General features: G+C 39.9%; 1 protein-coding gene and 1 pseudogene across 8 annotated transcripts in view; both read left to right on the plus strand.

The window, feature by feature from the left end:
- The window catches only part of ERC1 (ELKS/RAB6-interacting/CAST family member 1), a 479183-nt gene that overhangs the window by 63698 nt on the left and 387886 nt on the right, over nt 1-27599 (plus strand). The gene's annotated exons all lie outside the window — the stretch shown is intronic.
- On the plus strand, nt 14019-27071 carry LOC142450580 (RNA transcription, translation and transport factor protein pseudogene; annotated as a pseudogene).

Raw genomic sequence — 27599 nt, forward strand, 5'->3', positions numbered from 1 at the left:
TTTAAGAAATTTGATAGTGTCTTGAAAATGCAGGAGCTCAGAATCTCAGTAGCTTATTACATTATTTGTAAAATTTTAAGACAGTTTGTTTTCTTAAATATACCTGATATTCTGCAGAATACATGGGTCGGGAAGAAGAGGCTTTAATGGGCATGGTTCAACCAGTAAATATTGAATTTTATATTTAGTGTACCAAATTTCATTCTGTAACAGCTAAAATGGATTTGACTAATCTTGCCTAGATATTTTTTTTCACACTGAAGTATACTAATTAAAAGAAAACAATTGTATTGGGACATAATCCCCATATCATGTAATTCAATAGTTCCATCATATCAAGAAGAGTTGTACAATCATCACCACAATCAATTTTAGAACATTTTTCCCCTCGTACTCCTTGTTATTAGCTCCCCATTTCCTTCCAACCTCTGCTGCCATGCCCCCAAGAAACCATTAATCCATAGATTCACCCATTCTGGATCTCATGTACTGAAAAACATACAAACACCAAAACCAAACAAAAATGCTAACAAGAAGAAAATAAAATAGAGAAAAACTTCGATTGAAAAGAAAGCAGAAAATATTAAAACCAGAACAACTTTAAAATGGGTCAAAAGGGAGTTCAAATGATAAGGTGTTAAATTTCACCCTGGTGCATCTGCCACAATGCACTCTGCATGGTAGCAATTGCCTAGATTTTTGTTCTGCTTTAAAGTAGGAGCTTTCTTTTATACTTGCATTTGAAAATCTGTTCTTTAAAATAGGCCTGCCCTGCTAGGTAATCTCAGTAATCGTAGCTCATCTTTCAGTTTTCAAATTTTAGGACTGCCATCAACATGTGCTGTTGACATTACCTCCAGTGCCCTAGTCACATAGATGAAAATATCTATATATCTATAGGTTGTTATTGTTAATTTGATAGGATCTTGAGATTTATTGTTTTTGTAGGTGTCATCCGGTCGGTTCCGACGCATAACGACCCTGTGCACAACAGAACAAAACACTGCACGGCCCTGTGCCATCCTAAGAATTGTTCCCATGCTTGAGCCCAGTGCTGCGGCCATTGTGTTAATCCATCTCATTGAGCGCCTTGCACTTTCTCGCTGCCCCTCCACTGTAGCAAGCATGATGTCCTTCTCCAGGGACTGTTCTCTCCAATGTATGTAAGATGAAGCTTTGCCATCCTTGCCCTCAATGGAACATTCTAGCTGTACTTCTTCCAAGACAGATCAATTTGCCTTTGTAGCTGTCTGGGGAACTTTCACTATTCTTCTCTAGCACCACACCTCAGATTCATTGATTCTTCCTCAGTGTACAACTTCCACATGCTTACAAGCCAATAGAACATCCTGTGAGTTGGGTCAGGTGCATCTTAGTCTTCAAAGTTACATCCTTGCTTTTCAGTGCTCTCAAAAGGTTTTGTGCAGCAGATTTCCAAATAGAATCCATCTTTTGATCTCTTGATTGCTGTTTCCATGACCATTGATTATGGATGCAAGCAAGACAAAATCCTCGACAATTTCAACCTTTTCTTCATTTACTATGATGTTACCCATTGGTTCAGTTGTTAGGATTTTGGTCTTTACCTTGAGTTGTAATCCATGGTGAAGGTTGCAATCCTTGGTCTTCAACAAGTGCTTCAATTTCTCCTCACTTGTAGCAAGCAAGGTTGTGTCGTCTGCATTACCACAGGTTGTTAATTGGTCTTCCTTCAATCCTGATGCCACGTGCTTCTTCATATAAGCCAGCTTCTTTGATGATTTGCTCAGCATACGGATTGAAGAAGTAAGGTAAGAGGATACAGCCCTGATGCACACCTTTCCTGGTTTTGAACCATGCAGTATGCCTTTGTTCAGTTCACCCAACTGCCTCTTCATCCGTGTACAAATTCCTCAGGAGCACAGTGACAAGTTCTGGAATTCCTATTCTTCTTTATAAATTTTTAACTGGATTCCCTGTATTTCTGGATAAAGATATGAATATTCAAAAATGAAAATTATTTTCAATGTTTTATACTCTTCAAGAAGCCCTGTTGACATTGCCATGTATTTTTTGGAGTGATAGCTAAAAGGTTGGTGGCTCAAACCCCCCAGTTGATCCCTGGGAGACAGACCAAGCTCTCAGACGTGGAAATCCTGTACAGGATCTCTGTGAATTGGAATGATAATTCCCAGTTCAGTTAGATCTGCCAATTAATTACTGACTTCCTTCTTTTTAGAGGTTTACTATAAGACCAGATGCTTTCTAGTATCCAGGAAAATTGTGTCATAAGGAGCTTCACAGAGCAACTATACTTGGTCAGAGAGCTGCGCAGGTGCATAGGCTTTGTCTTGTGTGCTACATGTCGCAAGCCCTTTAAGACTTGTGTTTTTGCCTGTTGTTGTGTAGCACTAGGATTTCTATTTTTGTTACAAAAAAGTCACTTAGTTTGCACCTTGCCTTCTTGACTGCCATGTTTGTGTATCTAACCTTAGAGCAAAGTTCAGCATTTAAGCAAAGTGGTGGCAGTACCAGCTGTTTTGCTTGTGGTATGTTGCTGTGTCATCCGGGATGGAATGCTTTTTGAGTATCTGTTTGGTGAGAGAAGAGAGGTCTCACTGCGCTCACTCGCACAAGATGACCCTTGTTTTCTGTATACTCTCCGTTATAACATGGCATTGTCTGTCTAGCCAGTCTATCAATAAGTATTTATTGAGTACATTCTCTGAATGCCTGCAGCGTGTGTTGGGGGCTTTGAGGGATTTAGAAAGACACAGTGGGGAGGAGAGAAAGAAACAGAGCGACTTTGAGGAGTTTAAAATCGTGGTAATGTGGAATGTAAGTGCTCTGTTGTCTCACTAAGATAATGTTTGGAAGAGGGTGAGTCTGTGGCAGGCGTCCTCAAGCTATGGCCCGCGGGCCACATGCAGTCCGCTGAGGACATTTATCCGGCCGGCTGGGTATTTTTGCCCTGTTTCAAAATAATATATGTACAGTGTGCATAGTAATTTGTTCATAGTTTTTTTTTTTTAAACTATAGTCTGGCCCTCCAACAGGTCTGAGGGATAGTGAACTGGCCCCTTGTTTAAAAAGTTTGAGAACCTCTGATCTATGGTCTTTGAGTTACACTGGCTTCAAGTATTGCATTACTTAAAAGAGTAAGCAGAGTTTCCTCCCTGAGATGCAACTTGTTGCTGTATGTGGAATATTATTTAAGTAAAGTTTTTTTTAAGGTTTGGTATTTCCTGCCCCTTCCTGTCTTCTGGACTTTGTTTGTGGGCACATGCTGCCATTCTTCTACTTTCTCTCCTGTGGTGCTGGTCTCTGGAACTGATTGTACTGAGGAGGACATGCCTCTGGTGTTATTACTCACTGTATTGGCTCGTCTATTGTTTGCCTGAAAGTTGATCCCTGGGTGTTTCCTCTATTTTATTTTATTGTATTTTAATTTTTTTGTAGGCTTCTGTTAGAAACTTTTTTTTTTTTAGAGTGAGCTAGATCTGCCTCTCTGTAACTAATTACTTGACATTTGGCGTAGGTGTTCAGTTTGGAATAAATTGAATGCTTCTAGAATACTGGTGTAATCGAAAAGGAGTTTATCAGATGGATATTCAACAGCCCTAGGAGGCCTGGAGAAGTAGGGCTGAGACTTAACTTCGAAAACACTTCATATGAGCTGTTGTGCCACTGAAAACTGGGGACACTCTGTCACCTTGATGCCACTTCTGAGTCAAGAACTGACCTAGGATGCTGTCATGACCTCGCATGGTCTCCTTCCTCCGGATGATTTGTCTGTAACTTTGTTTTGTCTTTGCCCCTTTTAAAACTTAATAAATGTTCTCCTTAAATTATATTTGAAATTAAGTTGTCTTTTGAACCTTAAAACAAGTAACATCAGAAAACAAGATTCCAAAACTATCTCTCCTGCTGGCATCTCTGGAGTGTCTAGGAAACTTCACACACACCCACACACCCCCAACCCCCTCCCCCCCTCACATTTCCACAGACTCCTCACAAGGGTAAGCTCTCTTGGAATTACGAGCCTGTGTTTCAGGGCTTTCAGAAACTTTCTAAGTCCTGGGAAGTCTTGCTGTGTGTTTTCTCAGCTGTGCTGTAGCTCCACCTGTAACTGCGATGTACCAGTCTGTCACCAGTCATGAATCTGTAACGGTTTCCTTTGTTTCAGGCCTTATTTAGCTAGTGCCCTCTCAGTCCTTGGATGTAATTATGACCTTATGCTAATGACCTTCCTTGTCTGAATTGTATGTCTGTGTCCTTGTTTTGTCTTTGTTCCTTTTAAGACTTAAATGTTCTTGAAATTTTTTTTTTTTAAAGACAAAACCAAAAGGAATGGACTTTGTATTCACTGGGAAACGTCTGCTGTTCCTCAATACAAAGGCTGGATTCTTTTACACAGTAAAAATGAAAATGGAATCTCTTTCCTGATGATATTCTGCTCCATATCCATCTTACTGTGGGTTGTGTAGGCCTACAAGAGATTCTTGGAAATTGAATCCACAATTTAAAATTTTGGAAAACGACTTATAAAATGGGGATGTCTTGAAATACAGAAAACTACTTAAAAGATTATGAGCAGCTGTGAATTAACAAGGTATTCACTATGATGATGGCAGATGATGATAACGATGATGGTGGTAATTATAATGGCAATTCATTGAGCCCTTATTATAGGTTAGAGTAGTGTTTCCCAAGGTGGGTGATACCACCCCCTGGGGAATGCTGGAATGATCTGGGAGAGCTGCAAAAGCAAATACTTATTTCATCCTGAATTATGGGCGATAGCACAAAAGTTTCTAAATTGCCAGGGGGGCGCTGACTAATTTTTTCCAGAAAGAAGGGTCATTAGAACAAGGACATTTGGCAACCTATGACTTAGAAGTTTCACAAATAATGATTCTAATTCTCATGGCAGTATTGTAAGACTGATCATAAACTCCTACCACTGCTGTCTAATAGATTCTGCCCCATAGTGACCCCATATAAGACAAAGTAGAACTGCCCCAAAGGTTTTCTAAAACTGTAAGATAGATTTTAATACCCCCCTAAAAAAAACACGGAAAAAAACCAACCCCACCAAACTCAATGGCATCCAGTTGATGCCAACTCATATTGATCCTATAGGGCAGGATAGAGTCCCTGTGAGTTTTCCAGGATGTTTATGGGAGTAGAAAGCCCCGTCTCTTGCCTGAGGATCTGCTGGTTTGAACTTCGGACGTTGCAGATCCTAATAAAATATATTAGGAAAAGTGTAAGCAAATAATTATTTTAATTGGAGTAGAAAAGTCTTTACAGTTTAAAAATGTGGACTGAATCCTGTCTCTTTTTTTAGTTAAAAGAACTTTTTATGGACTGCATCTTTTTTAAACCTAATTTAACAATGAAGTTAACACTGCCCTTGAAATTTAATCGGAGGTTGATCAATAGGGAAGACTTGCTACCTAGTTTGCTCTGGTTATGTTTAGAGCATTTTGTAAAATTAAATTTGTTCAATGAATTTGATACTTTGAAGATTTCAGCTTGAAGCATCTGATTATAAATTTGTAATGACTAAAACTCTATATTTCATCTTTTCAGCACTGTAGTTCAAATGTATAGGTATTTTTCCCAAGAAAGAGGGTTTGTACTTGCAACTTCTTTTTTAAAAAAAATCATTTCATTAGGGGTACATGCAACTCTGATCACAATTCATACATACATCAACTAGATAGAGCACATTTGTGCATTAATTGCCCTCATCATTTATTGTGCATTTCTTACAAATAAATATATGCAGTATTTTTTTGTAATAAAATGTTAGCCAAAATGAGTTTTAACATTTTCCAAATCCTGAGTGATGGGACCAGATATTTCTTTGACTTTTCTCCTTACAACAATACTGTCCACTAACCTTTGTTTTTGTTTTAAATAATGTCATCCCAGGATTCCCCAAATTTAGCTGCCGTTCCTTGTTTTCCATGGTGCCGCCATGCACTGTAGATTTAGTTTGCGTTTTCTGAAGCACATTGGTGGATTTCTTCTTTCTTTTTCTGGATGTACCCTACTGTTGATTCATTGACATGGAACCATGGCCAGCAACACTGCAACTCACGCCGGAGTGAAGCTTATCTAACACGTACACTTGTATTTTCTCCACATCGCAGCCTTCTTGTGCGTTAGAATACTAAAGAGCACTGTCGCGCTACAGCGGGGGTCACATTAAATAGCTAAACCAGCAACAAAACCCAGAAATGTAGACATGTGACTGCGATAGTTTATTGTGCCAGCCTGGTCACTTCATGGGTTGAGTGCATGTCTGTGTTTGGTTTGGGATTTCTTTTTCTACGTACACATATACCTTCGTAATATCATTGTATTAGTGATATAATTTTATTATAGGAAAGTTAGTGATTGGGAGAGCCAACTGAAAAATACGCAACTTTGTAACCAGACCAAGTAGAAGTAAAAGATGGTAGTTATTCTTTTTTTTTTTTTTTAACCCTCACCCTCACCCTCACCCTCACCCTCACCCTCACCCTCACCCTCACCCTCAAGCAGTTATTCTTAAAGCCCCAGGCCAGGGGGTCATTGCCGCTGGTGGCTGACCTTGTAGATATTAAAGACACTGAAAGTAATTGAGTAGTCGTGTGCCTGCAGTGTAAGACAATGCAGATGGAACAGGAAGTGCAGCCTGTCCTGAATTTAGGACTGTGGTAGTGAAGTCCCGGGGGGAGGGGCGGGTCCTCCTGTATAGGGCACCCTGGATGCAGTTGCTCATTTGAAAATGTTCTTATACATCGACCTGGAAGGATTCCAGCCACGCTGAGGACATTGTCCTTTCCTGCCGAAGGCTGTAATTCTCCTCTGCCCTTCATACCTCCCTTGCCTAGGAAATATTGCATGTGAACCAACGCAGCCTTGATATACCGCATATACTCAAGTATAAGCCGACCCGAATATCAGCCGAGGCACTTAATTTTACCACAAAAACAGCATTAAAAATGTGCTAAAAAACTCTGCCTATACACGAGTATATATGATACTATTTACCCAGATCATGCATGAGCTAATTCACATGGTAAAAACACAACAAGACAGACTGCATGTGGATCTTCAGTTTGCCATTTCTACTCTGTTCCGTTTTAGAGTAGCTCCCATCTGTTTTTTAGAGCAGTTGCCATCGCTGGTTGTGTCAGCTTGACATTTTGATTCAAAGATCCTATTATAGTTTTGTTCCTAATGGTAAGCAGTGACTTCAGAGTTCCTAAACAATTGGCATAACTTCTCACTGGAGCGCTTGTTGGTTAGAGTTTAAGGAGATCTTAGTTTCTTTGTTATTGTATCTGTAGACTCAGTGTATGGTTTTAAAATGATTTCTCTTGCATATGGAGATCACATTTACATTGCTGCCTAGAGCTTACACTTAAGAGCGTTTTGAACTTGATTAGAACCTTGATAGCCCTGAGCAAGGGAAGGGCTTTTTCACAGCTGACTTTACATATAGACCAAATTTCAAGTAAAATTATGGAATAGCTTTGAAACGTCCCTCGAGATTGTGCAAGGGAACGTCAGAAAGCTGGTGGAAAAGTTCCATTACCATTGAATTTTACTTTTACATCACCATTTTGAAGCTTCCTTGTGTATTTGAAGCCTGAAAAACGTTCTTTTTGTTGACGTGGTTAGTTGGCATCTAGTAGGTAGTAAACATTTAGTCTTAAATGTTCATGCAGTTGCAACTGGTTTCTTCACTAGAGACAACTGCTGAGGGACTGAATTTGAAGTACGTGGAAGTGCTTATAGTCAGAGTAGCACTGTGAAGAATATTGATTTGTAGTGTTTAAGAATAATTCATTTACTGCCTTATCTCATAAGCACAACTGTGTCATGTTCAGGAAGCAGACATCGTATTTTAGCAACATTGTTTCTTTCTCTAAACATAAGGTAGATGTCCTCTTAATCTGTAGTTTTTTTTCTCATTAGAAAGTGACAAAGAGATATGGCAAAACATTTGAAGAATGCATAAATGTATGTATAAATGACTGTAATTCTATCTGCTACAGACATCCCCAATGGGGATTATACTTTCATGTGTTAATTTGAATGTACACACACATTTTCTTTATGTTACTTCTTACATTGTAATATGAGATGAATATTTCTCTGTGTTGTTCAATGTTCTGCAGAAACACCATTTATAATGATTACCTACAATAATGCAGGACTTTTAGCCATTCTTCTGTTATTGGATATTTGGAACTTTTCTGTTTTTGTTATCATATGTAATGCAGGCAGTCCCAGCACTCTAATGTGTTTGCTTTATGAGGAACTGAGTCTAAGCTTGTGTGCTCTTTGCTTTTTTTTTAATGTCCTGGCATTAGTCATAATGCACTATGTTGTAATGTGTAATTTTGTTGTTACCTTCAGGTGTTTGCTCACAAAGATCAGTGTTAGGATTTATTGTTCAAAGTACTATGAAAACTAAGAAAAGAAAAAAAAAGAAGCCCTGAAACAAAGCATTCAACTTATGTCATAACTGACAGATGATGGACTTGTTGAAGTGGATTTTTTTAAAACATTTTATTAGGGGCTCATACAACTCTTATCACAATCCATACATATACATACATCAACTGTAGAAAGCACATCTGTACATTCTTTGCCCTAATCATTTTCTTTCCTTTTTTTTTACATTTTATTAGGGGCTCATACCACTTATCACAATCCATACATATACATATATCAGTTGTATAAAGCACATCCGCACATTCCCTGCCCCAATCATTCTCAAAGCATTTGCTCTCCACCTAAGCCCTTTGCATCAGGTCCTCTTTTTTTTATCCCCTCCCTCCCCGCTCCCCACTCCCTCATGTGCCCTTGGTAATTTATACATTGTTATTTTGTCATATCTTGCCCTATCCGGAGTCTCCCTTCCCCCCCTTCTCTGCCGTCCATCTCCCAGGAGGAGGTCACATGTTGATCCTTGTAATCAGTTCCCCCTTTCCAACCCACTCACCCTCCACTCTCCCAGCATCTCCCTTCACACCCGTGGTCCTGAAGGGATCATCCATCCTGGATTCCCTGTGCCTCCAGCCCCCATATGCACCAGTGTACAACCTCTGCCCTATCCAGTCCTGCAAGGTAGAATTCGGATCATGGTAGTTGCGGGGGTGGAAGCATCCAGGATCTGGGGGAAAGCTGTGTTCTTCATCGGTACTACCTCGCACCCTGACTGACCCATCTCCTCTCCTAAACCCCTCTGTGAGGGGATCTCCAGTGGCCGACACTTGGGCCTTGGGTCTCCACTCTGCACTTCCCTCTTCATTCAATATGGTGTATATATATATATGTATACACACTAATACGTATACACACATACATATACATATATATATATTTTTTTGCATGATGCCTTATACTTGGTCCCTTCGGCACCTCGTGATTGCACTGGCTGGTGTGCTTCTTCCATGTGGGCTTTTTTGCTTCTGAGCTAGATGGCCGCTTGTTCACCTTCAAGCCTTTAAGACCCCAGACACTATCTCTTTTGATAGCCGGGCACCATCAGCTTTCTTCGCCACATTTGCTTATGCACCCATTTGTCTTCGGCGATCCTATCATGGAGGTGTGCAGCCAATGATATGATTTTTTGTTCTTTGATGCCTGATAACTGATCCCTTCGGGACCACTCGATCACACAGGCTGGTGTGTTCTTCCATGTGGACTTTGTTGCTTCTGAGCTAGATGGCCACTTATTTATCTTCAAGTCTTTAAGACCCCAGTCACTATCTCTCTTGATAGCCGGGCACCATCAGCTTTCTTCACCACATTTAGTTGTTCACCCACTTTGGCTTCAGCAGTTGAGTCGGGAGAGTGGGCATCATAGAGTTCCAATTTAATAAAAGAAAGTATTCATGCATTGAGGGAGTGTTTGAGTAGAGGCCCAAGGTCCTTCCGCCACTTTAATACTAAACCTATAAATATAGACACATAGATCTATTTCCCCATCCTCATATATATATTTGCATGTACATGTCTTTGTCTAGACCTCCATAAATGCCCTTTGACTCCTAGCTCTTTCCTCCATCTCCCTTGACTTTCCTCCTGCCCTACTACCATGCTCCATCCCCACCTGGGCTACAGCTATACCTCTTCTCTATGCAACCTTACCCTTGATCATTCCCCACCAGGCCTGCCACTCCCCCCTCTCTACCATTTTGGGTCCCATGTTGTTCCCTTGTCCCTGTGTTTGTTGACACCACTTGGAGTGGATTTTTACCATTAGTCAGACACTATGTATTGTTATGGCAATCTTTGTTAAAATTTTTCACATATAATTATTTTCTGGTGATGTATTGCTAGAAAATTAATGTGATCAAAGTGGGGCAGACGAGTCACATTCAGGCATTTGCTTGTAATGAGGAAAAAATAACCACAAATTTCTATATTTGCTTTTTTTTGGGAGAGAGAAACAACATTGCTAAAATATGTCTGTTTCCTGAACTTGACACAGTTGTGCTTATAAAATAAAAATGATTAAATTCAATATTATTTCTAAAGACTATGTATTTTCCTTTCCCCTAATTTAGATCAGCCCTGATATATAACCAGTGTAATGAATTAACTTGTTATACATGGAAGAGGGAACTGGCTATGAATTAAGTTTGGAAGAAATGAGGAAACAATCATTGACATTTCATAGAGCTCAATTCTTTTGCAAACCATTGTGGTAAAAGGCTGTTCTAGTTTATTTATTGACAGATTATGTTCCAGAAAGTTGGGACCACTTTATTTGATCACTCAGACTCACTGCCGAGTCAGTTCCGACTCTTAGTGAACATATATGACAGGGTAGAACTGCCCCTATGATTTTCTGACACCGTAACTCTTTACAGGAGGAGAAAGCCCTGTCTTTCTCCCATGGAGCCAGGTGGTTTTGAATTGCTGACCTTGTGGTTCGCAGCCCAAATCATGACCCCTGCATTACCAGGCATCCTAGTTGATCACCAACAATTTGTAAAAGTGTCTTTCTCTTCTGTTAATATATAATGCTATAAATTTTTTGTTTATTTTTAACGTTATTTTATCTGCACTCATTTGTTTACATTTGTGTTCATTAGCCATCTGGACACAGTTTATTAATGGTATATTCCTCTAGGACAGCGGTTCTCAACCTGTCGGTCACGACCCCTTTGGGGGTCAAATGACCCTTTTACAGGGGTCACCTAACACCATTGGAAAACACATACTTCCAATGTCTTAGGAACTGAGATACCGCTCCTTTGTCCATCTCCAGGTGGGTCTGTCCACATGCAGATACGCCCACATAGGAGTACCTGGCGGGAAGACTGTTACCCATGCTACACCGTGCTTAAAGACAAAATTTCATTTATGTGTCACTAGAAATAAATATTTCACAATATATAATTGCATTTGTTTCTGTGATAAATCACTATGCTTTAATTATGTTCAATTTGTAACATGAAAACAAATCCTGCCTATCAGATATTTATATTATGATTCATAACAGTAGCAAAATTACAGTGACGAAGTAGCAATGAAGATAATTTTATGGTTGGGGGTCACCACAACGTGAGGAACTGTATTATAGGTTGAGGAACGGCATTAGGAAGGTTGACAACCACTGCTCTGAGGTCTCTATGACTTGGAATCAACTTGATGGCAGTGAGTTTTGGGTTTAAGAAAGGAAATTATTGGTATTTCGTTAACTTGTACAATCTATTTATGTGGTGAGGATAAAGCGTTTTATGTTACATTTGTTGTAAATAGCAATTTTGAATGTTCACCCGAGGCTTTTGTTTGTTTTGTTGTTGAGAATAACCACAGTGGAACATAAACCAATTCAGCAATTTTTGCAACTGTAATTCAGTGACATTGATTACATTCTTAAATTGCACTATCATTTTCATAAGATTTTTGATGTATACAAATTATACAAATACCACATTTTTCTTCATAATTTCTCTTTTGCTTAGAAAATCAGTCTCTATTCCAAGATTATAAACTAAGCTTGTCTATTCTAAGATTGCTAAATAATTTTGTATTTTCTTATTTTTTATTTTGTAATTGAATTTTGCTCTTCGATCTGTAACCTTTTTGGAATTTTATTTTTTATATTTGTGCGAGGAGGACATATTGTGTTACTTTCTCAGTATTGAATAACACTAAATACCACTATGAATGATCAGTCCCTTTCCTGGTGCTTTGTGGCACTTTTTATTATTAGGTCTTAACAAAAAAGCCAAACTTACTGTCATCGAGTCAGTACTGGCACATAGTGACCCTGTAGGACATGGCAGAACTGCCCTTCTGAGTTTCTAAAACTGTAACTTATTACAGGAGTAGAGAAAGCTGTTTTCTCCACCTGGCTCATAGAGACCCTGTAGGATAGGGTAGAATTGCCCTTGTGAATTTGCAGACTGTAACTATTTGGGGAGTAAAAAGCCCCATCTATATCCAGTAGAGTGAGTTTGGAATGCTGACCTTGTGATCAGCAGCCAATGCCTCTATTCAGTCTGGTGGTGCTCTGGTTAAGCGCTCATCTGTGAGCCTACCAGCCATTGCACTTGCATTGCTACTGCTGGCTATGTGCCTAAGCCAAGTAAACGTTTCTCTCAGATACTTACAGGAAGATAGCTGAGTGGTTGTTACCCTGAAAGGGATGCTCAGTGACATTTCATATTCTCTTTACAGCGGCTAGAAGGCCTGACTGCATCAGGATCAGTGTTGTCTCTGCGGCTTGTGGGATGACCTTCTAGCCAGTGATTTTTGTTAGTTTGCTTAAGGTTGCAACTATGTAAACAATGGAGAAAAGAGCTACGTTGCGTCAAAATCACAGGGTTTTCTTTCTCATGACAAATTAAGTTGGCTTTGCTTTAATTATTTCTAATTCTCTTTTTGATATGCTTGTGTGGAGGAAAATGAAATACAACATTGAAGAAGAAAATCTAACCAGCTCTGTTGTATTGAAATTAGTACTTTTTGAGACTTTCTCTTAGTATCTTCTTTTCATAAGCTATTGATTATTTATAAATAATTACTTTTCATGTCATTACTGTGCCTGGGTCTATTTGTGGTAATAAGCCCAGATATTCTTAAATTCTGTCTAGTGCAGCTGAAAAATTTCAGGGACACAGCTTGATATGTGGCTCAGCTGTCCCAATAACTTGTCTTAAAAATTAAAAGGTTTGCAAAGCCATGCATATTTTATGCCTTAGATCAGCGATTCTCAACCTGGGGGTCATGACTCCTTTGGGGGTTGAACGACCTTTTCACAGGGGTCGCCCGATTCATAACTAGCAAAATGACAGTTACGAAGTAGCAACAAAAATAATTTCATGGTGGGGGGTGTGTGTCACCACATGAGGAACTGTATTATAAAGGGTTGTGGTATTAGGAAGGTTGAGAACCACTGCCTTAGACAATGGCTGTATTTTTCAGTTAGGACATAATTATGTACATTGGAATATCCTTTTCCACAATAACTTTGGAACTTACACTCCGTCCTCTTAAATTTTAGAATTTGCTTAACAGGAAGTCAACAGATAGCAGGCTGTATGTTAGAAAGGCTTTAATTATATCTTCTTTTTCACATATTTTAAAGTTGTATGCTTTTGAGTCAGTTTTGGGTTGCATATGATGTAAAGGAAATTTTGAGAAATTAAATAGGAGCTTATGGTGAATCAGTACTTGTTACTATTTTGATAACTCAACTAATTAAGAATGATAGTTGGATTTGGAAGATTTGGTGTGAGAGTAATCACTTGGAAAGGTTAATTTGTTTGTTATGTGTGGTGGCATCATGATTACGCGTTGGGTGGCTAACCAACCGTAAGGTCAGCACTTTGAAACCAGCAGTCACTCCGCAGGAGAAAGATGAAGTGTTCTCTCTCCTAAAGAGTTAGGTTCTTGCTTTAAAGGGTTGCTCTGAGTCCGGACTAACTCGAGGATAGTGAGTTTGTTCCGTTTCCGGGGTGGACACTGACAAGTGAGGTTCCCTGGTGGAGTGGGGGGTTATTCGTTGGGCTATGACCCAGAAGGTAAGCCGTTCAAAAGCACTAGCAGCTCTGGTGGAGAAAGATGGGTGTATCTTCTCCTGTAAACATTTACAGCTTTGGGGACACGTTGGGATGACGCGGCTCCATCCTGTAGTGTCGATGCCAATCTGCATGGACTCTTGGCAGTGAGGGGAAGTGAACAAGTAAGGAAATAGGGTTTTGATAAGTAATTGCATTTATTGAACACATTTGTTATAATAATGGGTTACTGCCTGTTTCCTATGCTGTGGCAGAGCACACCAACCATTTGTTGTCTATCTACGTCTGTGTGTTTAAAACATTAATAGATGATGTGGTCCATTTCTTTTGTCTTTAGCTTATGATTTCTTCTTTTGGATAAACTGAGCTAATTGATTTATGACCATGATTATAATTCTTATGATGAAGTAAATTTTGGTTATAAAATTATAAGATTAATATTGCACAGTGTAGTATTAAATGTGTTCTTTTGTTCTTCTCTTTCCTATATGATGTGAGTGAAGAAACGTTGCAAATTGTAATCTAGATGAACCAAAGGGACTACTGATGTCCAGTAAAGAGGTTTTGAAAAATTTGCAAGTTGTTGTTGTTGTTAGGTGCCATTCAGTGGGCTCTGACCTGTAGCAACCCTGCGCACACACAACAGAACCAGGCACTGCCTGGTCCTGCACCATCCTCGCAATTGTTCTTTTGCCTGAGCCCATTGTTGCAGCCACCGGTGCGACCTTCCTCCTTGTCAGCCCCTCCAGGGACTGAGCTTCCCTAAGCCTGTCATCATTGCCTCTAACGCTCTGGTTCTCCACCTTCCTCATGCCACGGCCCTTTCATACAGTTCCTCATGTTGTGGTGACCTCCCACCATAAAATTATTTTCATTGCTACTTCATAACTGTAATATTGCTACTGTTATGAATTGTAATGTAAATATCTGATCTGCAGGATGTATTTTCAGTGTTAGAAATTAAACATAATTAAGGCATAGTGATTAATCACAAAATAATATGTCATTATATATATTGCGAAATTTTTTTTTAAATTTTGTAGTTAGTTCAAGGATCGTTTGCTGGCCCTTAGGAGTGTTTTCCAGTCCAGTCTGTTGGGGCACCACGCCCTGGCCCCAAAGTCCACTTTCATCATTCCCTGGGGACCTTGCCACTCCATTCCCTTGCTGTTCCGCTGCACTCCCCCAGTGCTTTGCCTTCGTGTGGTGGGATCAGGTCAGGTGCAATTCCCACACCGTGTCTCCGGTGGTGTCCCCTGTATCGCCCTTGGTCACTGAGGGGCATCATGTCTCATAGTGGGGCCAGCCATGTTGTTCTCTCTGTGGACTGGCTGCTCTAATCAGGAACATCATCCTCACGGCCTGGTGGGCCAGGCTGTGTTCCACTCTCTCCTCCTCCCCCTTCATCTGCTCCTGTGTGCTCTGATCAGATATGTCCATCTCCTGGAGCTGCAGAATCGATGTCGTCCTTTGAAACAAATTCTTTTCGGGGGAGGGGCAGGAATCCACTTAATTTTTGGTGACAACTAAATGAAAATTTGTCTTGAAGCATGATGTGGCATGGGTAACAGTCTTCACACCGGATATTCATATGTGGGCATGTTTGCATGTCGGCAGACCCACCTGGAGACTGAGGAGCGGTGTCTCAGTTCCTAAGACATTGGAAATACGTGTTTTCCGATGGTCTTCTCAGGCAACCCCTGTGACAGTCATTTGAGCCCCCCAAAAGGTTGTGACCCATAGGTTAAGAACTGCTGCTCTAAGGGGTACTCTGGTCATACTTCTTCTAAGACAGGTCCATTTGTCCTTTTAGCAGTCTATGGTATTTTCAGCCTTCTTCAGCACCACAGTCCAAATGCATCAATTCTTCTTTGGTCTTCTTTATTCAGTAACCAACTTTTACGTGCATAATGAGGCAATGGAAAGAGTGGAACACATCTTGGTCCACCAAGCCCCAAGGATGATATTCCTGCTCAGAGCCGCCAATGTATAGAAGACCATTGGCTGGCCCCACCATGAGACACAACGTCCCTCACTGGCCCATAGTGCTTCAAGGTATAACACTAGAGGCACAGTGCAGGAATTGTGCCTGATATGACCCCACCACACTGGGGCAAGGCACTGAGAGTGTGTAAGGGGAGCAAAGCCATGAAGTTCCCTGGAATTATCAAAATAAGACTTTGGGGCCAGGGCATGGCACCCCATCAGACTCAACCAGAAAACACTCATAAAGGTCAGCAAACAGACCTGGAACTATTTATAGGCTTTTCTTTTTTGCCGTTCGTTTTTGCTGTTGTTTTGTTTTGACTTGCTTTTGTGCTTATTATTGTCTCTGCATGTTTATCTACTCAAGATAGGCTGGATAAACAATCCAGAGGAGAAAATAACCAGACCCATGGTGGGGCTTGATTAAGGGCAATGTAGCCGAGAATTACTGAAACCCGAATGAAGGTCGAACATGATAGGACAGGAGGAAAGTAAAAGGAAATAGAACTAGGAAGCAAAGTACATTTATAGAGATCTAAATACAGGTATGCACATATGTAAATATGTTTATATATGATGATAGGGAATAGATCTATGTACATATATTTACACATTAAGTATTAAGGTAGCAGACGGACATTGGGCCTATACTCAAGTACTCTCTCAATGCAAGAACCCTTTATTCTATACCCTGGCATTCTGTGATGCTCACCTTACCGACACGATCACTGAAAGCAAAATGGGTGCATAAGCAAATGTGATGAAGAAAGCTGATGGTGCCCAGCTATCAAAAGATATAGCGTCTGTGATCTTAAAGGCTTGAAGGTAAACAAGTGACCATCTAGCTCAGAAGCAACAAAGCCCACATGGAAGAAGCACACCAGCCTGTGTGATCACGAGGTGCCGAAGGGATCAGGTATCAGGCATCAAAGAACAAAAAATCATATCATTGTGAATGAAGGGGAATGGAGTGTAGACCCAAAGCCCATCTGTAGGCAAGTGGATATCCCCTTACAGAAGGGTCAAGTGTGGAGGAGACGAACCAGTCAGGGTGCACCATAGCAACAATGAAACATACAACTTTCCTCTAGTTCCTAAATGCTTCCTCCCTCGCCACTATCATGATCCCAATTCTACCTTACAAATGTGGCTAGACCAGAGGATGTACATTCGTACAGATAGGAACTAGAAACACAGGGAATCCAGGATGGATGAACCCTTCAGGACTAGTGCTGAGAGTGGCGATACTGGAGGGTGGAGGTAGTGTGGGGTGAACAAAGAGAATCGATTACAGGGATCTACATATAACCTCCTCCCTGGGGGATGGATAACATAAAAGTGGGTGAAGGGAAATGTCGGGCAGTGTAAGATGTGACAAAATAATAATTTATAAATTAACAAGGGTTCATGAAGGAGGGGGGAACAGGGAGGGAGGGGAAAAATGAGGAGCTGATGTCAGGGGCTTAAGTGGAGAGCAAATGTTTTGAGAATAATGAAGACAACAAATGTACAAATATGTGTTACACAATTGATATATGTATAGTATGTGATAAGAGTTGTATGAACCCCCAATAAAATGATTAAAAAAAGATTCAAGACTGACAAGAAGCAGTTGACTGGCTTCTTTGCTTAGCTGTTAGACTCAAGTATGGAGATGATGCTGAAAAATACAAGGACCAACAGTACCTGATAATTCAAAGAGTGCTTATAATGTAGCCCAGAATGCAGGGCCACTGATAAAATTGGATGTAAATAACCCTGACTTCAAGGCTGGTGTAATGGCTTTGGCTAACCACCTTCAGATTTAGCTCCATGACCATTACTTGGTGATCCTAAAGGCAATTCGGAGTTCGGTTCAGGAGCACCTGATGCAGGGTGCAGCTGCTAAAGTTCATTGAACAGAAGAGGGATTGCCTATTGCTTTAAATGAGCATAGTCTTGGTTTTGACGCAGGAGATGCAGTTCTTGACGAAGCTCCTCAGATTCTTCAATTGCTGTATGAAGAAGAACTCAGCTACAGACAAAAATTACTTTAGCCATAGTCGCTCTTCAGTCAATTATTGAGGATCTAAAGACAGACCATAGACTAGCAAAGTAGGAACACGAACACTTTAAGATGCCAGCTTCTCACCTAGGTAGTACACTTCTGCCACATGTTTGGAAATGTCAGTTTTGAGGGAAGAATCACAGAAAATAGGCTGTATTCTAGATATTTGCCATCATTGCTTTTTTTTCTTTCTAATCAGGTTTGGGCAAGTGGACAAAACCCCCCAAAACTTGCCTGTGTCCATCCATTGATTGCAGAGATACGTCTCAATGTTTTGCTTGGAAAACCATGTGTGTTAGTCTAGGTAGACCAGAGAAACAAAATTCACACTCATATTTTATGAATTTTATAGAAAGGATAATTGTACATTAAGCATCCCAACCCAGTCCAGTCTAAGCCCATAAGTCCGACAGTAGCCCCTATGTCTGACATTGATCTACAAAGTCCTCCTCAAACTCACAAAATACACGCAATGACACCCACTCCAGGAGGAAAGGTGAATCAGCATGTAAGCATCTCAGCGCTGGCAGGGGTCTCCATGAGACTTCTCCAGCACCCAGGACTGCATCTGTAAGTCCATGTGGCTTCTCAGGGATGTCTCACAAGTGAGCCCTACCAGCTGAGGCAGAGAACTATCTAAGGCAGCTGCATCCTAGTCCAACCATCAGAGAGCAAGAGACAAGACAGGCGAGGCTCACTGAGACATTTATCCCTCTGCCCTTTAATTAATCACACATGTGTTCATTGGCCAGGTTGGCACGAGAAACCTTAACTATCACACCATGCATATATGAAATGCAACCGTAATAGAAATACATTTTACCTTACCTGTGTGTGATTATTTGAGTAATGGCTATTGTACCTTAGCACGTAGTAGGTCCTACAATATTTCTTCAGTCAGAGAATGATTACTCATGCTGCAGTATTTTTCTTCTATTCTTCATTGGTTGGTGAAGCTTATTTCGAACAGCTCTGCTTCCCTGTCTTTCCAGGCAGACCTGTCTGAAATAGGCTCTTCGTGTTCTTGGTACATGGAACTCCCAAGATGACCAGCATTCTTTCAGAATCTGTCATTCTCCTGTTAATGAAACCGGCTGTCGGGTTCATTTTGCTTGGATAAAATACTGTCCTAAAGTTGTTGGTTCCATGTTTTTTGCACTGGTCTCTAGATTGAGATCTTTTAGTATCACACATTTGTTTAATAAATATATGTAGGGAAATGTAGATTATTTTGGCTTTTAAGTATTCAGGGCCCTGATCTCTAAAGTAATATTACAGAAATCTCTTGAGAGTAAAACTTTGGTACTAAGATGAAAGCCTTGTGCTGTATCTACTCGTGTATAAGCTGAGTGCTACAGGGCATTTTTAATGTAGTTTTGTGGTAAAATTACCGTATATGCTTGTGTATAGGCCGAGTTTTTCAGCACATTTTTTGTACTGGAAAACGGGTTCAGCTCATACATGGGTCAGTGGTACCCCAGCGAGGTGTAACATCTTGCGGATGATTGCCATTCCTCTGCTGTTCATTCAAAGCCCCGCTGACATTGCAGGGCTTTGAATGTTTGTTTACTCACATCTAACCAATCAGAGCCATCCTATGATGTGGACGCAGAAGCACCCGTAGTGATTCCCTTAAACCGGCAGCTGAACTGGTAAGGATGTGTCTGTGGCTGCGCTCCATCTCTCCCCTCTGGTCTCTGTGTTAATTCACATCCTGCATTTCCCACCCTAGGCTTATACTCGAGTCAATCAGTTTTTCTGGTTTCCCAGGTGATAATTAGTTATCTCGGCTTATACTCAGGCCGGCTTATATTCGAGTATATACGGTAGGTGCCTCGGCCGCTAATCGGGTCAGCTTATACTCGAGTATATACAGTATTTTGTGCAGTTCTCAGAAAAGAATGTCACAGGGAGTAGGGTGAGAGGAGAAGCAATAGAATGCTTTGCACTGTTTTCTGTTTCTTCTTGGATTCATTTTTCAGAGAGAGGCCAGAACTAGAAAATTGGGAAAGAAGAGGTAGGAAAGAACAGAGATGGAGAAGAGGCATTTAGGTTTTGTTAAATTTCATGGGTGGATGTCTTTATTTAAAAAAATTCTAAGCCTTAGAGAATGAATCTTGGGCTCTGCTAAAACACTTTCATAATTCAAACCTTTCTTTGATAATGTTCTGTCATTATTCCTTCTGATGGAATTGAATATACAACCATTTGGCTTTTTGGTATGTGAAATCGTAACATTTCCTCCAAAAGTTTGTGTTACATGATTTTTGGTACTGTAGCTATAAATGCAGGCTAGATATCTGACCCTTCTTTTTTATTTCCTTTTCTGAGATTAATTTTTATTTTAAAACACAAAAATTCTAAATGTAAATGTTAAAAGCTACAGAAGAACACAAAGCGTACATTTTAAATATTATATAAAGATAATTATTGCTAACATCTTACAATATTAATTATATCGTGTGTGCATATATATAGAGTTACATGATTCTGAACAACTATATGTCAGTTTATTTTGTACTTAATATATTGTGGGAAATTGTCCATGTCGTTATAAAACCTCCTATAACATAATTTTAAACAGCGTCCTAATAAAAGCAAGTATACATGATAGGGAAAGTTGATGATACACTGTGAAGTTCTGTATGCAATTTTATTTTTGTGACTGCTTGAAACATTTTTACACAATGCACAAGGAGAAGGAAGCACTTTATTACAGTGAGAAAATGTGTTTTCGAAACATAACTGTTCCTAAGTAGGTGGATAGATAACTTGGTGTTTGTTTATGTTAATGACATCCCTCTCTTCAAAATACTTTGTTGTATTTTGGGGTTTGGACGTTGAAAGGTAATCTAGTATACACTGAAAGGTAATCAGACGTTGAAAGGTAATCTAGTATACACTGTATATGAGGGGGTACAACCCCCCCCCCCCCAGAAATTGTATTGGGTGGAGTGGAGCTTTTGTAGTATGCATTTTTCCCACTAAGCAAGCATGGAACAATTCTAGCACCTTACTCTGAGTTAGTGCACCCAGTGGTGTCCCCTGGGAAGGTTCTCTGTGGGTACAGTGGATCTTTTTCATTAAAACCGTTTTGCTCAAACCTCATTTTTTTTGATGGCTGAATTAAGAGAACAGCCTGTGGCTCTGAAATTTTGTTTCCTGCTTGGGAAAAATGCCGCAGGAACTGTTGTGAAGTTGAACACAGCTTACAAGGACAGCGCTATGGGAAAACTCAAGTGTATGAGTTGTTTTCTCGATTCAAAAAAAAGTGAAATGCTAATTGGTGACAAACTTCATTCTGGACATCCATCAACTTCCCAAATGGATGAAAATGTCGACTCATAGTGCATAGAATGAACTCATATTTCATTCCAACAGGTCAGATGGTTAATTAAGCTTTCTATTTAGAGGTTCTGAAAAGATAGCTTAATGGTATGTGACAAAAAAAAAAAAAAGACCTGATTTGTGGCAGATGGGTGACTGGTTTTGCCACCATGAAATGCACCTGTTCACACAGCCATCTCAGTGTGCCAGTTTCTGGCAAAAAAAACCCCACAAAAAACAGCATGCCTTTTTGCCCCATGCATCTTACCTGACCTCACTCCATGCGACTTCTTTTTGTTTCTGCGAATGAACAGGGACATGAAAGGACAGTGATTTGACAACATAGAAGAGGTGAAGAAAAAAAAAAGTCAGCCATCCAAACAGATGAGTTTGAAAAATGTTTCCAAGAATGGAATTGCAGATTTGACGAATATATTAAGTGTAATGGGGAGTACTTTGAAGGTGATAAATTAGTTTTATTAAAAAAATTAAATACATAGCTTTGAAAAAAATTACGTTTATTTTTTGAGTAACACTCCAGTTAGAATCTGGGAAATATTGTGTAATACTCATATTGTGTAACACTTCAGTTAGAATCTGGGAAATACTTGTAGTAATCAAACAATAATTTTTATGCAGCAAACTTATAAATATTTGTCGTATATAGGGTTAATAGACCAAAAATTGCCTCATTGCAGTTGGGTCAAGTTTTTCCATTATAGAAACTATGAAAAAGATAGTGGGTCTATTAGAACTATTTAAATCTTAAAATTAGAGCTACACATATCAGTGTAGTTTTATCTCAAGCCCACATTATGTTGGGAACAAAAGCAAGTTGCAAAGAAACCTGTGTACAAATAGCACACTTTATATGAATTTTAAATGAAGAATAAGGAAGAGCGAGCAATTAGAAGCAAGTAAGGCAAATAGTTGGTAGCAATTTCTTGACCTTTTCATATGTTTGAGATATTTCTTAAGTAAAATATTCAAATGGCCTGAAGGAGTCTTTATAAACTGAAACTTGTATTTTAAAAACTTTTTAAAAAGATACTGTATTTTTGTTGAAAGTGTACACAGCAAAATTGTTTGCCAAAAAAACTTCCTGCACATTTTGTTCAGTGACACTGGTTGCATTCTTCACTGTATCCACTTGCTCGGATCCAGTCCTCCTCATTCTGCTCCCAGTAATACAGTGTCCCTCATGAGGTCTCATGTTCGCTTCAGAGTCTTGTTGACTGTCCCGTCTCCCATAGATGACTTTTTAATTATTCCTCACAGGTGATAAGTCTTTGTTATTAGTTAACTTGTTATTTTAGTATAAGGCAACTTCAGGGGAGAATTTTGGTTCAAAGGTATCTCAGGGAAACAGCCTCAGATATTTCTCTAATCTCAAATTGCTCAGTAAGTTTGGATTTTAAAAATAATATGAGATTCTTTTACAGTTTTTCCCCATTCTCTCAAAATCCACCTATTGTTGCCCTGATCAAACTGGTTGGGCCTGGTCACTGGGTATTATCTGGTTCTTCTGCTCTCGGGGAATGAAAAGATAATAGGTGTTTTCCATGTACTTTTTGAAGCGCCCTTGGTTCATGTAGACAATTAGTTCTGTAGAGTAATTTCTTTGAGCCTTGGGTTTCCTTTCAGAAATTTTGAGGTCTGTATTTTGGAGGTTAGACCTTTAATCAGAGGGTGTTTTAGAAGATTTTGTCCCCAAGGTTTTAGGTTATCTTCCTACTCTGTTGATAAAGTTTTTCTTTGAACACAATGATTGGATTTTATGAGGTTCCCGTTATGTAATTTGTTTTCTCTTATTTGTGGTTTTAGTTGTGTTTGATAATCTATCTTTAAATTCTCAGAGTTTTGACGGTAGGTTTTCCCTGAGAACATTGTAGTTTGACCCATTCTGTGGTAGTTTTTGTGTATGGTGTGAATTGTGGTCCCATTTCATTTTCCTGTATGTGAATATCTTGTTTTGTAAGCACTGTTTTTTGTGAAATTACTTTGACTCCTTGTCGTAAATCATTGCTCTGAGTTATATTACACTGCTCTGTGTGTATATTGTTAAAACTAAGGCCAGACGATTTCCATTGCCGCAGTGTGAAGCTCCTTGGTGGTGGTTCTTCAGTATTGTTTTGGCTATTCTGGGCTTCTTTCCTTTCCGTGTGAAGGCGATGATGGGCATTTCCATCTTAGTTAGAAATGCTGCTGGGGAAGAGACGTGACAGAAAGAGAAGAATTTCTAAATTATCAAGGGGACATGGGGAGGGAGGAATAAAATGAAGACGGATACTAAGAGCTCAAGCAGGAAGAAAATGTTTAGAAAAACATGGCAGCATAGATACAGATGTGTTTGACACATGGATGTATGTATAGATTGTGATAAGAGCTGTACGAGCCTCCAATAAATATTTTTTAAGACTAAAAATGCTGCTGTGATTTTTATCAGGATTACCTTGTGTGTATAATCAATATCTATTGAATAAGGTATCTTTATAAAAAGCACACTTACAGCAGTGTGACCAGAAGCTCGTAGGAAGCCAACCTTGGGCTTTCCCTCGGAGTAGTGCTCACACGGTGCTCATGCTGACTCTAGTAGAACCACCATGAACAACGAAAACCAGTCCTGTTCTTTTATTCAGTCCATACAGTCTCTCCTTTCATCATGTCCAAGATCTTTCTGATTTTTGCCTATGTTTGAATAATTATTAAGGGCTTTCCTTTTCAGTCTCATCAGAATCTGGTTAAACTTTTAAGCCATTGTGGCAGTTAGATTTTTTTTTTTTGTCAACTTGCACTTGTGTAGGCGTGGAGTCCAACCTTTCAGTCAGGTCACAGCTAGCAGATGTCTCCTGGAGGTGTGGCTGTTTTATAAGAGAGGCACTGGGGACCTCGTCCAGTGGGCTGCTTAGCCTTGGAGCGTACTTCTGAGCCTCTCTGCCATGTTCACTGACCTTGGATCCATGTGACTTTGTATCTGCCGACCTGTGATCTCCCGTCTGAAGAAGGCTCCGCCTGGCATTGGACGTATGGACTTGATTTGGACTGGGCTGGTATACTTTCATGATATTAAGTTATTTCTTGATACAGAGCTCCTTCTTATACAGATATGAGTGTCACTGGTTTTGTTTCTCTAGACAAACCAGCCTAACACAATTTGGTACCATGGCATTGGGGTGCTAGAGAAACTAATCATGAAGATGCAAGTGGAGGCTTGTCTGACCTCTGCCTCATGGAAATTGTGCGAAATTAGGTTTTCTTTCTCTTTCTGATGGCCAGAGAAGATCAGTTATGGCCACACACTTTACTCAGTTGATTTCTGCAGAGGGCATAGGACGTGAAACTTCTGATTCTTAGAAGCTGCCTTTGGTTATTCCTCCATTTCCTATGAAATGGAGCATAGGAATGTAATGAATCAAGATGTGGCTCAGGGAAGGATGGCTAGTAGTGGGCCAGGCCCTGGTTTGTATAGTCTAGATAAGAAAAGACTGCATTTTTAAAAACCGTTTTTTGGGGGAATATCATGCACACATCACACACTTCAGTATTTCACTTGCATCCAAAAGAGTTGTGCATTCACGACCACATCATTTTTGTACATTTTCTCTATTCTTGTACTTATTGTTATTAGCTTCTCATTTCCCCCTAACCTCCACTGTCATACTCCCAGGGAAGCATTAATCCAGTTACTCTATAGATTTACCTATCTTGGATTGCCTATATCAGAAAACATTAAAAAAACAAAGCAAAAACCAAACAGTAACAGAGTAAAGTGGTCGGAAAATTGTGTAATAGAATACAGTAGCAGGTAAACGTGACTACAGTAATATTTTCAGCTGCATCTGAAAAAATTCCCATATATACTCATGTATAAGCCGAGTTTTTCAGCACATTGTTTTAAAACATTTTATGAGGGGCTCATACAACTCTTATCACAATCCATACATATACATACATCAATTGTCTAAAGCACATCTGCACATTCCCTGCCCCAATCATTTTCAAAGCATTTGCTCTCCACTTAAGCCCTTTGCATCAGGTCCACTTTTCCCCCCTCCCTCCCCTTTCCCCCTCCCTTATGAGCCCTTGATAATTTATACATTATTATTTTGTCAATCTTGCCCTATCCAGCGTCTCCCTTCACCCCCTTCTCTGTTGTCCGTCCCCCAGGGAGGAGGTTACATGTAGATCCTTGTAATCAGTTTCCCCTTTCCAACCCACTGACCCTCTACTCTCCCAGCATCGCCCCTCACACCCCTGGTCCTGAAGGTATCGTCCACCCTGGATTCCCTGTGCCTCCAGCTCCTATCTGCACCAGTGTACATCCTCTGCCCTATCCAGTCCTGCAAGTTAGAATTCGGATCATGGTAGTTGGGGGGGAGGAAGCATCCAGGATGTGGGGGAAAGCTGTGTTCTTCATCAGTCAGCATATTTTTTAATGCGGTTTTTATGGTAAAATTAGGTGCTTTGCTGATATTCGGGTCGGCTTATACTCGAGTATATATGGTGTATCATAATTTTATGATGGTTAAAGTATACATAGCAAAAAGTTTGCCATTTTAGGTGTGCAGTTCAGTGATGCTACTCACTTTCAGCATGTCGTGTGACCCGTTTCCAAAAATCGTACAAAACTCGCTCCGTACCACTTCAACACCAGCTCCCAACCCCAGTAACTTCTCATAAACTCTCCTCTCTTCTTGATAGTTTATGTGTTTGTCTGTGTCTTATTTTTATCATAATGTATTCTAGTTGCATTTATGTATCAGAACCTTATTTCTTTTCATGATAGAGTATTCTACTGTATGTATATGTCACATTTTGTTAATTTGCTCCCATGGTGATAGACTCCACCCCCACCCTTTCTGTTGTGAGTAGTGTGCAGTAATGCTGTAACAAATATTGGTGTACTGGGCATGACTTTTGATCATGAAAAGTTAGGAGTTCAAGAGGAAATCTTGGTTGCAGTAGGATAGCTTCACGACGCGTAGGACACCTGGATGCTGTTTCTCTGGTTGTTTAATGAGGCCATTTGACTAAATCCTGTGAATAGGATCCTTAAAGTATATACTGGAATTTTTCAGGTAAAAGTTTTCATGTAAAAACTTGTCATTATACAGTAGGCTTACATCATTAGAGAATGAGATGGCATTCTCTTCTGTGTGCGAATCAGACTCTGTCTTTGGCTCATGTAGTGGAGCCTCATGCCGTATGAAGAAGAGCAGCACCCATGGGAGTTGAGATGCGTTGCTCTGGAATTCATCTGCCGTGATTTGCCTGTTGTAGTCTGTCAGTTTTCTAGTGTAGTCAATGTTATTCTGATTTGCTTAATAGCTATAATTGATTTTATTAGAAAGCAACATTACTACAATGTAAGTCGTGGAGAAAAATATGAATATTTTTGGTTGGCTTATTCAGGCTCACTGATGTTCTTTGTTTGTATTTTATGCTTTTCTTCTGTAGAAACCTGTTTCGTCTTCTCTACTAGAGTATTCTTTATAGAAATGATTTTGTTTGGTTTCATCTTTATTTTTTAAAAATTTGTGGTAGTTTATGTGAAAGCCCCTTAAACCTGTGCGTGAGTGCTTTTCAGTTAGTGGTGACATCATGGTCTCTTTGTTTTCTCCCTCAGCATCAATCTTCCTTACCTCTCTCTCGCTCTGGAGGGAAAGGTGGGGAAAGACAGTTAAGAGCATCTGATAAGATTTGAGTGAGTGTATGGTACTTCACTGTTGTCACAGCTTTGTAGGACACATGGGGTAGGGGTGGGGGGGGCTGCAGCTGCTCTCAGCAGGGACTCCCTCAGACAGCCACGCTTCTTGCCTCTAATGTGCCTTCATTCAGCAAAACCCATTCCTAGTAACGGTATTGCCAAGATGAGCTGTTAACATCTCATAGCGAGTGTTCTCACCTGTATCCTCTTTCTTCTGCTGTTGATTCATTTGTTTTAGAATTTTAGTGACTAGCCTTGGGGGGGTCTTGTGTCTCTCATTTATCTCTGAAACAGGTATTTGAAAATGTTAACTTATACGGAATGAAGCAAGAAATGTTATTTTTACTATTGGAGTTTCTGGCTTGGAGTAATATCTTACTTTTCTTCTTTCTGTGTTTTTCTTTCTCCACAAATTCACTCATTCCCTAAACCTTTTCTTTCTTGTTTATCCGTGTGTTAGCAGGACTGCTTGTGGTGAAATTAATTCCCGGGAAGGCTGCCTTAG

Source organism: Tenrec ecaudatus, chromosome 6, assembly GCF_050624435.1.
Source record: "Tenrec ecaudatus isolate mTenEca1 chromosome 6, mTenEca1.hap1, whole genome shotgun sequence".
NCBI classification, from domain to species: Eukaryota; Metazoa; Chordata; class Mammalia; order Afrosoricida; family Tenrecidae; genus Tenrec; species Tenrec ecaudatus.